The sequence below is a fragment of the Ailuropoda melanoleuca genome, chromosome 2 (assembly GCF_002007445.2).
Source record: "Ailuropoda melanoleuca isolate Jingjing chromosome 2, ASM200744v2, whole genome shotgun sequence".
In the NCBI taxonomy this organism is placed as follows: Eukaryota; Metazoa; Chordata; class Mammalia; order Carnivora; family Ursidae; genus Ailuropoda; species Ailuropoda melanoleuca.
The window spans coordinates 132956292-132973698 of NC_048219.1; positions in this window are offsets into that span (position 1 = coordinate 132956292).

A 17407-nucleotide genomic window follows, 5' to 3' on the forward strand; every position below is an offset into this window, starting at 1 on the left:
TGGACAAAGCTTAGAGTTTCCAGAATCATTCAAAATGGAGCTACCTCTTGTCAAAAATTAGATGCCGGTATCCATTCATCGATAAATTGTTAAATGTATTCCATAGTTTCCCTCTTTCTGCCCCCTGCTTCCCTCTTACTACTGTCATGAACTCTCACAAATGGATAGTGTCCGCAGAGCTGTGGATAGCAGTCCATTTATATCCCCGGAGAAATAGGAAAGCTTTAGTTTTTCAATGCTTGAGACTCCGTGAAAACAACGATAAACCCTTGTATTTTTGGTGGAAGGTTCATATAGGTCCGCCACACACTGGCTTATAAATGTGTTGCTCTAACCAAATGAACTTTATGTCCATTACCATCATGGTGTTAAAAAAAAAAAAAAACATGGTTGGGTAGATGATGTAGAGGGTATACATCATATAAATCCAAAAATCACCCAGAAAAATGCTGTCAATTTATTTAGGTAATTGAATACGGACTAAACCATGGGATGAAATTAAAAGCCGCAATACACACATTGTATTTTCACTTACCTGATGACCACCTTAGCCCAGAAAAATGTTAGCTCAGTAGACCCAGTGGAATACAGCTGCTGTTAAAGCCAGCAAAGATGGGACATCTACTTGATTTGGTTGCTGTAAGCATATCTCATTTCCTACCTGCTTTGTCCTCTATTAAAATCAATGAACATTTATCCTAGATGGGTTCTAGATTCTGAGTTCTGGTCCCTCATGATCCATGTATGACCTTGAGTGTGTTTTTAAGCTCTAGGAGTTTCAGTAATCTCGTGTTTAAGTAGTTTTGGGATCATTGGAAGGGTGAAGTAAGATCATGGATATTATATATCTTCTATATCTGAAAAGTGCAATGTATATACAGGTTGCTTATTATTACTATTAATATCAAGATTTAGGGTTAAGGCATTTGCTTTAGAAGAGGCAATTATGTGCATACATTTACATGATAATAGTAGCACTTTATTCTGTTGGTATCAATGGGGCTCATTAGAATCTATAGGAATTGTTAAATTTGATTCCACTAATGTTGGCTGAACATTTCCTAAGTAATTATAGGCATTACAGTGGACACGTTAACATATAGATGGCACTTAATCCCATGCTAGTATCATTATCCCCATTTTACAGATTAAAATACCAAGATGCTGAGAGTCTTAGTGTTTGCTTAACTAGATTTTAACATAAATGTCTACAGCTAGAAGCACCGCCAGAAAGAAGCAAAAATTATCCTGGATTACCTAAGGTCAGGTTACATGGTCTGACCAACACCAGAGTCTTAAAGTGATAATGGGACTACATATTTTAAAATTATTTTTTTTCCTGCTTTAACTATAGGACATAAGAGAGAAACATTGCTTCCATCCTTGGCTCTCTTTAAAAATTAGTGCTGGTTCACAAAGCCACCTACTATGAACTAGTTAGGCTCACTAGAGGGGGAAAAAAACAAACAAAACCCTACAGACTTGTAGTCACACTCCATGCTAGGTATTTGTTGAGAGTGGCCGCTGCTGATCCGTAGGGTCTATATGGGGTGCTTAGGAATCGAAGGGTTAGCGATCAAAAGTTAAAAAAAAAAGAAAAAAAAAACTTAAGTAAACATAACCTACTAGGGCATTTTATCAAGCTGTAAGACAAATAGACTTCTTTTTTAAAAGAAAAAAATCGTTGACATATTTTTCTCTTTCACTTAATCTCTGATTGCCTTTCAGGTGGTGGGGGAAGGGTTGAAGTTGGAAGTGAGAGCAAAGTGATGAAGGGAAGCGGCCGGAGTCTGTCTCTCAAATACTCCTGCTCCTCTGCTCCCTGCTGCCAGCCCCGCCACTCCAGACTCCTCCCGGCTGAGCCAGTGTTCTGTAGAGCCGGGAAGGGAGAAGCAGCGGAGGGAAACGAAAAGAGAGAGAAGGAAGAAACCGATGTCATGGGTGGGGGGAAAAAGGGGTGGCAGCAAAACCTTGTTTGTAACAGAATTTTCCATGTACTCTAAAAAATCCCTGACTTCATCATGTTTCAGTTTAATACCGATTTCTTTTTCTGTATGTATGTATTTACCCGTCTCTCTAAGTTTGCTATTTTACAACCGACTACATATTTATAAATTATAAGTAAGTGAATTCTCACTAAGAGCATTTGGGCATATAATGTTTATTCACATTTAAATATTTTATCCCAAACTAGTTGGGATCAAGAGGCACACTTGAGGACATACACTCGAGATAGTAAATGAAATCAGATAAATCTATTTATAAATAGATATCGATCTGCTGATCTCTGCAGTGTTGCCAGTTCACCCAATAAACACAGATGATCTATTTTGCTTCTGGATTTTTCGGTTAGCTGAAAGATGACTAAAATAATGTGCTGCTAGGAAGTAGCCCGTTAGGTCTTTGCCCTTTGGACACCGGAGAATAGGAGACAAACAAGTAGGTGAAGGAGAATCGCACTCTCATTTGGGCACAGGATGCTCATTCCCAGTTAATCTGCAAGACTCTTTTCTGGGATAAATCATCCGACAGGAGTCTTCACTCTGGAAGGAGAGCCAGCAGGTAATACACACAGTCAGTAAGCTGCCAGCTTGTTGACAGCCAATGCGGTGGATTTCATACTCTATGGGGATGTCAGCTTCCAGGGAGCTCAAACAGAAGCCCTCGTGAAGGCAGACTCCAAGATAGTAATTTTGTCTGTCAGGAATGCTATGCCAGACGGATTTAGCAGTGGCCCGACATGTCCAGACTTTAAAGAAGATTTTGAAAGGACAAGAAAATCACTCAGGATTCCTTTTCCAGCCATTCCCAGCAATTCCCATCCCTCACAAACCACAGCCTTAAAATCAGGGTCGTAGCAGGAGAACAAAGGGTCACAAGAAGAGAAATTTCCATGTGATAGGGGCAGCCTTTATATCTGGAGCTTTACTCGCTTCAAGTTAGCTGTCTTCATTTTGATCCAGAATCCCTCTTCTCCTCTGAATGCGTCATATGGCAAGACAAACCACGCTCATCAAAGCTCATGACACATTCCACTGTAGATTTTTTTTTTTTAATAATACATAGATTTCTAGAAACTGCTTTTCTCTAAGGGCTAACAATGGACAAGTCTTCTGAATGAGAAGAAAATTGAGATTTGCCCTGTACAAAAACCTATTTTTGCTCCACAAATATACAAAATAGTCTTACTTTCTCTCAGTGCTTGATTTTATTAGACAGACAGACAGACACACAGGAGGTATTTAAAGTGTTTAATTATAAAAAGCAGTTATTAATCAAAATGTGGTAAAGAACCTCACTTGCCTAGAGTTATTAGAGACTTGAAATTTTTACTTTACAATGATTAGCAAATAATACCTCTATAAACAGCATTAAATTGGATTTTTCCTCCTCATAAAGAGATATTGTCATGTGGATGGAGACTTAGTGATTATCCCAGACTTCTTATGTAGAGTATCGGCCTTAATCAAACCTATCAAGTTCTGTGAACATGATCCATCTACTTGAACATGGAGATCATTTTCCAATACAGAAACTCCTATCTAATGCCTACAGCTCTCATAAGGCATTGCCAATATGTCTACAAAGATTTTTTTTCTGTTTCAGTTAGATAGAAAAATAAATATATAGAAGATAGGTGATAGATGGATAGTGCTATCCATACAGATATAAGTAGATATAGTGATGAATATTCCCCACGTTTTACGTCCATGTGGCATCAGTGTATAAAGATCCTATGCCCGACTCTGGAACTGTTCTTAACTCACCCCTGAATACCCCCGGTACCCTATCCTCATCTTTGAACGATCCACCTCAACAATATCATATATTTTCCACCTCAACAATATCATATATTTTCATTCTAATCTGGCCTTGTTTAGAATCTGGACCCCCTAGAAGATAATAAGCTTTTTTTTTTAGGGGGCTGGAGGAAGATATGGCAAAAATATGTTGTGCCAGAAATTCCTTCTGTTGGCCCAATTTCTAGTCGGAGGTACTCTACGCCGGGTCCCGTCTGAACCAACTCCTAAAATGTTCTATATGCTGAGCGCTATCTTTGCATTTACTCAGTATCAATATTTGATTCATGTATCTGTTTTTAATGATTGTTTCATTGTTCTTTGGTTGTATGGAGTCAGTCTTACCTTGTAAACTCTGACAGGTGAAAGAATATGTTGATCTAACCCTATCTTCACCCATCCCATCTTTTGGTTTTGTATTTAAGGAATGAGCACTTAATAAATACTGTTATTTATGAGTTTAATAAAATACCTTACTAGCATTTTGGAGCCCATCATATGCTTCTATCTTAGATAAGTGCCAATACTGTGAACTCTGTGTATTTTTAATTGATTATTTTTTCCTGTTGCGAATAGCAACCTAAATCCTTCCATAAATAAAATGCTTAGGAAAATGCCTGCTAATAGCAAAGGCCCAATATATGTTGGTTAGGCTTTTGAGACAGAATCCAGAGTGGTAAGTTAATGGGCTTCAGGTTCTGTCTTTCCTACATTGAAAACCTCACTATATAATTCTTTGCTGTTTGAGCTTAGACAAGTCACTTAATCTGTCTACAGTTAATATTACATTCTTCTTAGCCTTTGCCATGAACTAATTCATGTGAAGCACTTAGTACAGCTCTTGTCATGTGACACAAACTTTAAAAAAAAATACCATCTTTATTAAAAAAAAAATACTATCTTTCCAAGAGCTTTAGTCAGATCATCTGACATTGAATCTCCCTTTGGAGACACCTGGAACCTTTTCCTTTTTCTGTTACAATCTAGACTCTTTGGTCTCCTTCTGCCTCTGGGTCCATCCTTTCTTAGTGTTCTGCATACAATTTTCTTTCTCCCTTGGATCCTTAAATGCAGCCAGGCTCTAAGTTTCTGACTTCAGAACATTCTTCCTTTCACAATACGTTCTAGACTTGAGACCATTGACTCTCAAAGCTTGTATTTCTATCTTGTCACTTCTGTACATGACCTTGCTTCATGAATCTCAGAGACGAAAAGAAGCCATGAGGCCAGTGTGCCTTTATCTTCCTACCACCAAATCTCTCAGCCCGGCCGCATCAGCCCTGTCCTCACTGTGCCAACTCTCTACAACATAGATGTGTACCTTTCTCACAAAAACAAAGACCAATCCTTCTACTTTTAGTTCAGATCTTCTCAGTTCCAGCCCTCTCAGGGACTTTGTTCCATCTGTTTCCATTCTTTTCCTACATAACCTCTCCCTTTCTACTAAACTCTTCCCCTAAGCATTCAAATATGTTTAATAGTTCCTGTATTTAAAACCAAATGCAACAATTATAAGCCTTGCCTTTTCCTCACATCTCCTTCCAACTCCTGCTTCCATGACATTTTTCTCTTAGTGACATTTTCTTTTCTGTACAGTCAAGCTCTGGAGAGCATTGCCTATCTGCACATGTCCCCCACTTCCTTGTCTCCAGTTTACTCTTCAACTCAGTCTGATCTGAGCGGGCGCCACTGTATCAGAACTATTTTCATTAAGGTCACCTCTGATGTTATATCTAGTGGGTACTGTCTTACACTTGTCTTTCTTGACTTACTAGAAACATGAAATACCGGTCTACACGGCTGGTCTTCCATGACACCAGACTCTCTTGAATTACCTCATACTCTTCTACATAATTCTAAGTCCACTTTGAACAGTGAAACCTTGCCGTCTACCCTAGCCCTAAATGTTGATGCTCCTCAAGTCTTGGTTCATATATCCTGTCTCTTCCCATTCTTCCATCTTGTCAGCACAATATGACTAACTGGCATGGCTTTAAACACCTACTGCATGCTATGTATTTGCAAATGCATGTCTCCATTATCGCCCACACCCTGTGTTCTGAGCTCCAGAATCCTGATAAGCTATATACCTATTCTCTCCAATTGGAATTGTTACAGGCACCTTGAACTTTTATTTTCAAAAACTGAGCTGTAACTATTCTAAAATGTTGCCAGTGTGGGACAATGATATTTCCATCTACTTAGTTGAGATTGGAAAACACCTACTCAATTGTTCTTTAAGGAGGCCTAGAAGTCATCTTTCATATCTCTTTCTCACTTTCCATCTATGATTCATCATCATATCTTTCAACTCTGCCTCTTCTTCTCTTTTTCTCCACTGCCACCATGGTGATTGAATCCCTACCATTTCACTGGTATTATAAATATAACCTCCTAATTAAACTATGCCCTTTTTAAACCTGACTATCCATCCTACTTCCTAGAAGCCACAATAAAATGCAAGTCTTACCATGCTTCTTCCCTGCTTAAAATTCATCTATAATTTGCCACTGACTTAAAATAAATTCTGAGATCCTTAACATGGCCTAAAATATATTACCTGGTTTCTGATTCTCTTTACAAATTTCTCTTAGAATTTGTCCCTTTCTGATTCTCTGAACTTCAGCCCCTCTCATCTTTGCTGCGCTCCATGAGTACTCACAGCTCTCTCTGACTACAGTGTTTCCACACATGCTGTTCCCTCTGCCTGAATACCCAGCATCCTTAATTTAGGTAACATCTCCTTATTCTTCTGGTTTCTGCTTAAATTAAACACCTTCAGAAAAGACTTTTCAATTTCCCACAATTAAAGTTAGATCTCTATTACAAGGCCCAGTTCTACTATTCACTTTTCTTCATGGTACCAATAACCATTTAAATTACCAATCAATTTGCATGACAATGTCTATACTCCATAATGTGCTCCATGAAGGTAGAGATCATGTTTACTTATTCACACTGTATCTTTAATACAGAATTGAGCAGATAATGGGTACTCGATACATTTCAGTTGAGTGACGGCCAACTTCTATAACTTTTATCCAGCCTCCATCCTTCTCCTGGGCATCAGACTTCTGTTTCCGAATGCCTAGTTGATGCACCCACAGAAATGAACCACAGGCACCTTACGCTGAGCATCTTAGCAACCAAACATTTTGTCACCCCCTCCCAAACTGCACCCCCATGCCCCTTGCAGCCCTTATCTTTGTTACTGGCACTTCACCACCTTCCTCCATTTTAAGACATTGCGGTTGTTTTCATCTCCTCTCTTTCTTTCACTCCTAATGTCCGGTTGATTGCCCAAATTAGTTACTTCTTCCTCTATAGTTTTTCTTAAATTTATCCTTCTATTTTTATTTTCACTATTAACTTCCTGTTCAGCCCTTCGTCATCATTCTCCTGGGCCCACTGAATGGTCTTCCTACCTCCAACATTTCTCTTACTCACTGCATCCTCTATATTGGATATTGAGAGAGACCATAGCTGTTAGAAGCATGGACTCTGACACCATTGAGTCTGGACAAAAACCTAGCTTTATTCCTTCCTAGCTATATGACCATTATCAAATTGCTGAAGCTCCTTATGCCTCATTGCAAAAGGAGGATGATAATGATGACTACATATGGAACTATGGTGAGAGTTAAGTGTGTTAATATACATTATACATATGGAACAGTGCTTGGTACATGTTAAGCCCTCAATAAATGTTAGCTACTGTTTTTATATTGTTAACCTTAATCTTCTAAAAATCCAGACTAAATCACATCACTTCCCATTGCAAAAAAAAAAAAAAAAAAAAAATCACTGAGACTACTATTTAAAATTCTCAACAATCTGTCTGGACTCAACCTGTTTTTATCACTACCCAGTTCAAAAATCTTCCTCATCTCCTAAACCCGAAACCTAACAGATTAATTTAGTTTTCCCAATTACAGCATGCACTTTCATGCTACCATGCCTTTGATTATGCTATCCTTTCAACTTGGAATGCCTATGCCACATCTCAAATACTTTTGTGAATTCAAAGCCGAGATTATTTTCCTGAGTTTATCCTTGAGTCTCTGAGTCAGAGTTAATTACTCTTTCATGTGTCTCCCCCAGCACTTGTGCCTCTATTTAGCACTTTAGCTTTCCATACATTATAGTAATTGCATACATTTTTGCTTCCTTGCCCTTCACTTACCCACCACCCCCAAAGATGCAATTAGCATAAAAGATCCATGACCATAACAACCAAGTCTTAACTACTTTTGTATTTCACACAATATCTAGCACTGGTTGTCAGGCAAACTGACCCACCCATAGCAGACACTTAGCAGTTATTTGTTTCCTCTCATTGGAAAAGAATGGAGTACTTTAAGGTTTTGATGAAAATAAGACATTTTCCCTTTTCAGAAACACTACCTAGGTGGCGTGATAGAACAGCATTTATTATTGATATTATTGAAAACTACTTAATCATACTTTGTATAAGTGACCAAAAAACCCTATTATTTTAAACCCTAGGTTTGTATAAATTATTATTTTCTATTTTTAAAAAATTATCTTACTTTATGAATATTTAAGAACTATTTCCCTATAATAAAAACCAGGAAGGTGGGGCACCTGGGTGGCTCAGTTGGTTAAGTGTCTGACTCTTGGTTTCGGCTCAGGTCATGATCTCAGGATTGTAGAATCCAGCCCCAAGTGGGGCTCTGTGCTCAGCAGGAAGTCTGCTGGGGATTCTCTCCCTCTCCCTGTGTCCCCCCACCCCCTTGCGCACTCTCTAAATAAAAAAGTAAATTTAAAAATCTTAAAAAAAAAAAAAACCCCCAGGAATGTGATAACAATCATTTCAGTATTTTATGTATTAAAGGTTGACAAATAAAGCAATATGAAAGCCCTTTTTTCCAAAATAAAGATTACTTTGTTTACTTCCCTCCATAATCATTCTGCTTACCAAATTTTAGAACAGTGATGGATTTGAGTTTCTCTTTTTACAGTCAAATTATTAACCTGAGGAGATGCGACATCTTCGGGGGATCGTAATGGGATCCTGAACAAAAACTTGAAATTGCCTAGAGATGTAGAGTCACTTGACTGAAAGTTTTTATTTCCCTTCCGAACTGCAATCTGGCCTCTTTATGGAACATGATTCTCTGTCTTTTTGGCAGCCTCTTTGGCCAAACTTAGATCTAAGCATACAGTGCTCCTTTAAAACAGTTCCACAAGTCCAGGAAAGAAATCGTGCTGACCAATACACCTAATTCCAAGACCTAGGATGCTTGATTTTTAGACCTGATATCAGTCTAGTCAGGGTATCTCATGGTGGGGATCTCATCTCATTATTTTTTCAATTCATATTGGATTCCCTGTTAAGCTATTTTCAGTCATGCACGTTGACCTAGATTCTCCCACAGTGTAAGCTACTCCCCAGGAGTATGCTAGGTACTTGAGGAAACTGCATTAACGCTTTCACGTATGGTATGATAACCGGTTTTCTGGTGGCTGAAAAGAGCTGCCTCCCAGGATATTAAATGATACGTTCATACGCTGAAGAGGATTGACACAACTCCTCTAGGCAGCTGCTGTACAAACCAGTGGAAACCCAGACACTAGGAGAACCTGGCTCACTAAATAGAAGGAAAGTAAACATTTAGATAATAGATTTTTTAAAATCTTCTAATGGAAATTATACTGTACAATTATCAGTTATATCTTTATTACCTAAAACCAAGGACAGCACGACATCCAAGTCCTGTTTTGAGGATCATAAATGATAACTTCCCTTTGAAGCCTTCTTTTCCCAGTCTCTTCCCCTCATTGAACTCCAGGGGCTTCTGAGATCCCTTAGGGGTGGTGCTCTACTTTCTCCCAATTGAGCCATAAAAGATAGATGGCTTCACCTTTTTGACTACAGCATTAGTAGTAGAGAAGTTTAACTGAGACTAGCTTCGGCAAGAGTACCAGTTGTTGGCTTTTATACCAAAAAAAAATCCAGGGCTAGATCCTTGAAGAGCAGATCCACAAAATCAAATGGTACCGCTCAGTTCATTCAGTCCCCCATGTTTCCCTCTTTCTCCTATCTCTCCACCACTCCGGTTTCTTTCTGCATTTGGCTTCATTCTCTGGTGGGTTCTTTCTTCATCGTAGTGGCCCTTGGAGAGCCTGGTATACCAGCTTAGCAAATCAGCAGGAAAATAATGTTTCAGTAAAAGTCCCAGCGATGAATCCCAGTGGACTGGCTTGGGTCTTTTTACCTTCAGTGCATTCAAGTACACCCATTGAATGCCTCTTCCACGCTGGGTAGATCGAAAAAGAGTAAACCATAGCAGTTAGAAGCATGCAGTCGGGAGCTACCATGCCCAGTAATAAACTGACTCTACCCCTTCCTGACTGTAAGACCACTGGCCATCCCAGAATGAATCACTGTGGCCAGAAGGTCATAGAACGTGGCCTGTATTCTGTCCCCACCCCCTGTGCAGGCATCGGGGGGATGTCCCAGTTGGTTTGAGATCAGTGAAGGAAAAAATCAAGAGGCTGTTAGAAGAAAATTAAGCAGGCATAAACTACAGTTGTTTATTAAACTCTTATGTGAAAAATAACTGCCATGTATTTTACAGGATAAATACAAGACGAAGGCTAACATCGCAGGTACCCACATCATAGCTTTCTTACACTGCACTCTTGTTGTTTGTTTTTTAAGTGTGTTTCCCTAAGTAAACCCTGAGCCTCTCAAGGTCAGGGCTATTCCTAGCGAGGCAAGGACTTTGTTGTGTGTGCATCTAGCAAATGTTGTCTAGATAAGGGGAAAACTGCAACTTGAAGCAAAATACTTTCAACAATACATTTGCAAATACATTGGCACATTTCATTTTCCTCCCAAGAAAATACATGGCTATAGTTTCTTGGAAGGAGACTAAACACTTCAGTAGGATTTAATGACCTCCCTATCGTTTAAAAAAAGAACCAATTGATACCACTATCTTGGAGGTTTACTGCCCATTATAGTACTCGAAAAAATACTGATCAGGGGACTATGGAGATGAATTACAACTTGAATTAAGCAAAGGTTGTTGATGGTTCAAATTTACTACCATCAAAAATGTAAAAAGCTGTTTACTTGCTTCTTTGAAATATGCCAGTGTGTAAAACTCTGTCCCTAAGCTAAAATTTGTTCCCTCTTCATTAGGATCTCTTCTAGGCTGGAACAGACGTGTGCACAGAGATCCGCAGCTAGACTCGCACTCTCAGTTTTTGTGGCATCCAATTTTTATGACTCCAAAATAAATTCACCGCCTAGGATTATCAATTTATCTCACAGCTTAACTTCATTTTAAAAATGACCAAACAGAAGCTTCAATAAATATCTGGCTTGGAAACGGGCAGGATAGGAGCAAAATGCTTGCTTATGGTGGTGTAGAAACCCTTCCAAGCCTTGAAGAGGTTATTTGCTAAATGTCTAAAAGAGTTAATGATCTTCCAAAAGGGAATAAAGATCAAACCTAGTGTCCTCCGAGCAGCACTAATGGCCCGGCACACTAAATCTTCTACTCCTCTGTAAGTGATTTCAGTGTCTTTCTTTCCCTATTGAAAGCAAAATCCTACCCCTTTATGAGGGACAAAGGATGAAACTACTTTTAGATTGCATTAAAACCAGATGCTGCCCAGGAAATTCAGCGTTAGCAGGCAGTAAATTACACTTTTAATCTGCGTGTTGTTTCTGGGTGTTGCCACAAACATATTACAGTATGTGGTACCACTTAGGGGCTGGGTAACCCATCCGCGCCGTTTGGAAAACATGCGTTGTGTTAACGATGGACTTCGGTGTGAACACAATCCCCACCCCCCACCCCCAAGCCGGTTTAGATCCGAACACATCATTTTGTAAGTATGACTAATAAGAGCTTCAGTGCAAACTCATTTAGATTCCACCCCACCCTGCATTTTGTGAGGCAAAATTAAAGAGTTTTTTGGGGTTTTTTTTAGCCTAACCCTCACTGCCCATTAAAGTTGTGTATATAAATAAGCCAGGTTATCTTTTTCCTTGGGAGAAATGCTGTTTTATCTAACGGTCGCTTTCCTAGGAGTTCAATACTCCACCACTCTAAATTAGGACACTTTATCTTAAGGCTTCATAATCTTACGAGACTATAATTGGAAAGTTTATAAAAAAAAAAAAATCCTGCTTTGGAAGCTTGGCAGCTGAGATAGAAGGAGGGAATGAGAAGGGCTACAACAGAATTACACCATCACTGCTAGCCTGACTCCGCTTGACAGAGCCGTTTAATATTTTGACAAGACAAAATATAAAGCAGCATTTTATTCTGTAGAGACTTCACTAGACACAAGCATGGAAGTGCTTGTGATCAATAAAGTTTGTGGTGGAGAGTGATTTATTTACAGCAGGGTATTATGTAGAGAAAGAGCTGTGATATTTCCACAGGCTTTGACGGCATAATGGGCCCCTCTCAATCCTTACACGGAAGGGTTAGACTGTCATGGTTGCTCAGGCAGTATTCAAAACGTTATCTGATCAGCCTTAAAGACTTCAGAACGAGACAGATGATTAGTTACCCTAAACGATCCTCATCATGCAGAAATTGATGATTTAATATAGTCAATGACAGACGATTCCATTTGTACTAGATAAAGTGTCTGCGGTTTGTATCAATCATAATAGAGTTATTATTGAGCATAAAAGAAAAGCATGTTTAATATCATTAATTCCAGATATGTCGCTTTCCACATCTGGCATTCATCCATAGACCAGAACCACTCCAGGCTATCATTTCTGCCTCTGTGCTAGCGACTCCAGTGTTTTTTGTAATTTCAAAATGTTTTTCAGCACCTCCAGCTAGGCGCAATAACAGTTTACAGATTACCTATGTCATCGCATTTTGACAAACTTCTCAATCTGATGTGACCTTCATCTTTAGCCATCTGCTTGCCTTTGTTTCTGCTCTTTTTTGATAAACCTTCCCAGCTTAAAGCCGTAGTAGTTGTTCCATAGACTGTACTTCTAGGTCAACATCTCACCTGTGTAAATCCAGAAACACAGACTGCAGTGTAAAGATGGTGACCTGGGTTCAGGTCCCTGGGTGCCTGACCCTCCCTCACCCCCTTAGTTATATTTTTCATCATTCACGTCAAATTCATTTTGATTGTACGGAGGGGAGAGCACACAACCAGAAAAAAGGAAGCACAGGTGGGAGTTGGGGTGAGGGAAGAAGGAGAAAAGAATAATCAGACAAGCTGAAAAGTTGGAAAAAGTAGGAAAAAAGTAATTTCTGCATTTGCCTTCTCTGCAAACGATCTAACAATGGGAAAGGTGAGTACATAATGAGGGAAGAGACACAAACTTTCTGGGGAACAAAAGTACGGTTACCTAAAGTAAATGCTGTGTCTTTTTTTGCTTTATTATTACTTTTTTAGGAGGGGGAAGGGGCAGAGGGAGAGGGAGAGAGAGAATCTTAAACAGGCTCCACACCCAGTGCGGAGCCCTATGCAGGGCTCGATCTCACGACCCTGAGATCATGACCTGGGCTGAAATCAAGAGTCGGACTGAGTATTTTAAATACTCTAATTTCCAAGTCACATGTTGAAACAACAGCAACAAAAAGTCCTGCCTATCTCCAAATATGGCACATCCATTTTTTAGGGAGGAAAAAATCTCTCGCAGTAAAAACAAAAAAAGTCTCTCAAGATTTAGATTCCGTCTACTCACAAATGTTTATACGGTACTCAATGTTATGAACAACAACAGCAACCAAACACTGGGAGTTTCTTTTTTCTTCTTGTAATAAGAATCGTTTTAGTGATAAGTTTTCATGTGTTTAACGAGGACTTATTGAGCACCTACTATGTGCAGACTCTGTTAGACACTGGGGATACATCAGTGGACAAAAGAGACAAAAATCTCTGTCCTCACAAAGCTCACGTTATAATGTTGGTTACTTATAGAGGTTGTGAGAAGTTAGATGGTTTTAAGGAGAACGTTTTTTAAAACTTAAGGATGGGATCAAAATAACTGCAGGGAGAATAAATGAAGACCGAGCTCCCCGTCTGCCTTCAGAAGTGCTAGGTGTCAGGCATCCAGACACTGGGAAGCAGAGAGCATCATCACTCCTAGATGCCTTAGTCCCGCTAAATGCTTTTCTACACTAACATACTCGTTTATCACATTTTGTTTGGTGGGGTAGATAAAAAGATAAACACCGCTTCAGAGGCAAAGGGTGAGTTTTCAAGTTTAGCTCTCATTGCTTCATCAGACTGCCTTCTTATCACTGCCTCAACATGACGGGCTTTCTAAGACAAAGTCCAATGTCTTCCCCATATGTGATCACTCCTTGTTAACTCTAGAGGCAACTAACAAATCAGGGGAGTAAACACAGAAATTTTTAATTATTTTTCTGATCGCTGCTGATGACATTTAAGGTACAAATACAAATATTCAGGGGGAATAACTTCTCAAATGAGCCAAAACAAATTTCAGTACCAAAATCTCATGAGGCGCCCACCATAATAGCAAAGCCCTCGGATTTCTAATGTTCTAGGCCTACCGCAGCATTTCCAAACTATGTGACAATCTCACTAAACCTCAGGTTTCTCGTTTTCAAAGTAAGAGAGAGTATCTGTCTTGCCTGTTGCACAGGGTTACATTAGGAATGATTTTTTAAAGTATTTTTCCAACAAGGAACACCTGAGCTATGATCTAGTCAAACTCCTCTATTTCGTAAAAGAGAAAATAAAGGCCCAGAAAACTTAAGAGACTTACTCAAGGTCAATCTACTTAATAGCAGAACTGGGATTAGGTCATTGTTCTTAATTTCTTGTCCAGTGATTTTTCTTCCCAGGAGAATGTAGTAAAAATGCTTTGAAAACTATGACATGCATAAAGAATATGGTATTACAATGACGGAGCAAAATGATATGATCTTTCTACATCTGAGTTTTCCTATTTCTCAAAAAACGAAAAATAAAAAAGCATTCCTGCATATCTTACAATGGTTTCTACCAAGAATTAAAAGGAATTGTGCAAGAAACATTAGATTTCTGATAACAATGATTTCACTCTTTGTATAAAATTTTATATGTAGATAAGACTAATGAATGCCCATTGACAGTCATCATAGTTATAGATTATACCAAGTTTGACACTTTAGTTCTTAACCTAATAATTTGTTCAACTGTTAGTATCAACATCATACTGGTTGAGCCTTATAAAATAATAAATCATCATTGTGTTTTATTTTATTCCCATGACTGAGGTTAGGTTTTTAATATCTTTTTGATGATCTAATACTCTCAAAGCAGACAGCAGACACCAGTAAACAAATACACTATTATTTGAGAAAGACTTTCTGTTCATTGATGGGTTTAGCCTTGACACTAAAATGTATATAGAGAAAGTGTCAGTCAACTTTTGACATGCAAAATATTTGTGTCAGACTCACACAGAGCAGGTTCAGAAAGCAAGTGACCATAAAGTCACCTAATGCCAAAAATCAAAAGCCTTCTGAATCGGAGTCTAAGAAGAGCACTCTTTGGTTCTGTTTCAAACTCATTATTGATTTTACTTTAAACATTAATCTATTCATGTGTCCTCAACATATTTTAAATGGCCATGCCTATTTGTCTGCCCCCAAATCGTTGTGCTGAAAATACTATTTAAAGGAGATTTTAAACTATATAATTATAGATTCATAATTAGAAGAAAAAAATGGAATCTATATAGTAAAATAGAGGATGTGGTCCTCTATTTCAGTTCAAAAATCTAAAAGGCTCACTAGTATCCATTATTAAGTTGGTCAGCTGGCATAGAAATTTAACTTAGAACTAAAATTATGCAAGAAGTCACTCTGATGTGAAGGGAGGAAAATGTAAAAGGTTTTCTAATCAGTTTTCCACTTCTGAACAGCAATCATTATAAATAGCAAATAATGCTTCAAATAGAAAAATAAAGAATGCTGGTTCAGATAACTTTTCTCATTTCTCTTTTAGAAACAGAAATGTTATTCTAAAATGTTTTAAGTTTCTTATCTGCAGTTACAAGCTAGCAGGAAACTTGAAGCTTTAATCTTTAGAAATTTATCTTGGCACATATGATTTTAAAAATCAGGTCTAATTCTCTCATGCACTGTTGGTGGGAATGTAAATTGGAGCAGGCACTCTGGAAAACAGTATGGAAGGTCCTCAAAAAACTGAAAATAGAACTATCATTCAATCCAGTAATTTCACTTCTGGGTATTTACCCGAAGAAAAATGAAAATACTAATCTGAAAAGATATATTCACCCCTATGCTTTTTTGCAGCATTATTCACAATAGTCAATATATGGAAGCTGCCCAAGTGTCCATCAAAAGATTAATGGATAAAGAAGATGTGATACATACACACAATGGAATATTACTCAGCCACAAAAAGAATGAGATCTTGTCATCCACGACAACATGGATGGATCTAAAGGATATGATGCTGAGTGAAATAAGTCCGACAGAGAAAGACAAATGCCACGTGATTTCACTTATATGTGGAGTCTAAAAAAACAAAATAAAACAAACAACAACATAAACAGACTAATAAATAGGGAGGGGGTAGAGGGATGAGTGAAATAGGGGAAGAGAATTAAGAGGTATAAACCTCCAGTCATAAAATAAATAAGTCACAGGGATGAAAAGTACAACACAAGAAATATGCTCAATAAAATTGTAATAATTTTGTAGGGTGACAGATAGTAATTTCGTAATCTGTATAATTGTCAAATCACTATGTTGTATACCTAAAACTGATATATGATATGTCAACTACCCTTCAATTAAAAATTTAAAAATTAATATAAATAAATAAAAATTAGGGTTATTTCTAAAATATTACTTTATCAGTAAATGTTTTATTGGTTATCACTTCTTAGAATGCTCTCTATGCTTATTTCTCTCATTTCCGTATCTCGTTTATGATAGATGCACCTTCCCCTGGAATTCCCTTCTTTTTCCTCTCCTTCTATCAAAATACTTCATTTCCTTTGAGTGTCAACTTAAATCTGAATTTGGCCACAAATCTTTCCCTGGATGCTTCAGGCATACTTCTCTTTCATTTTTCTGAATTCCTAGAACAATTATAGTCTGCATTTACATCATCCAGGAAAATGCATCTGTTCCCTAAAAACATATTTAGTGTTTGGTCTTTGCCAGACACTGTATTAAGCATCCAGGCTACTAAGAAGATAACACATGAGATAGTCTTCTACCTTATCTAGTAAAAGAGGGGAAATGAACCCAGAAGAACTGTTTTTAGGTATTATTTCATTTAATCTGCAAGGCATGTCATAAGATGAAATTATCATCTCAATATCACAGAGGAAGGAACTGAGGCATTAGGAGACTGGATTACTATCCCGAAGAGTTCAGAGACAGAACCACTTCTTCATCATTCTAGGTTCATACGCATCATCTGCTCAACTACATTGATGCCTTGGATTTCTGACAGTTGGGGAACTATTTTTTAAACTCTTTTCCATTCTTTGACTTCCTGGGGGGAAAAAAAAAGTATGTAGTCAGTAAAATATTTATTGACTGATTGCAGAGCGGGAGTTTAATTCAAACCTTAACAGAAACCTAAATAGATTT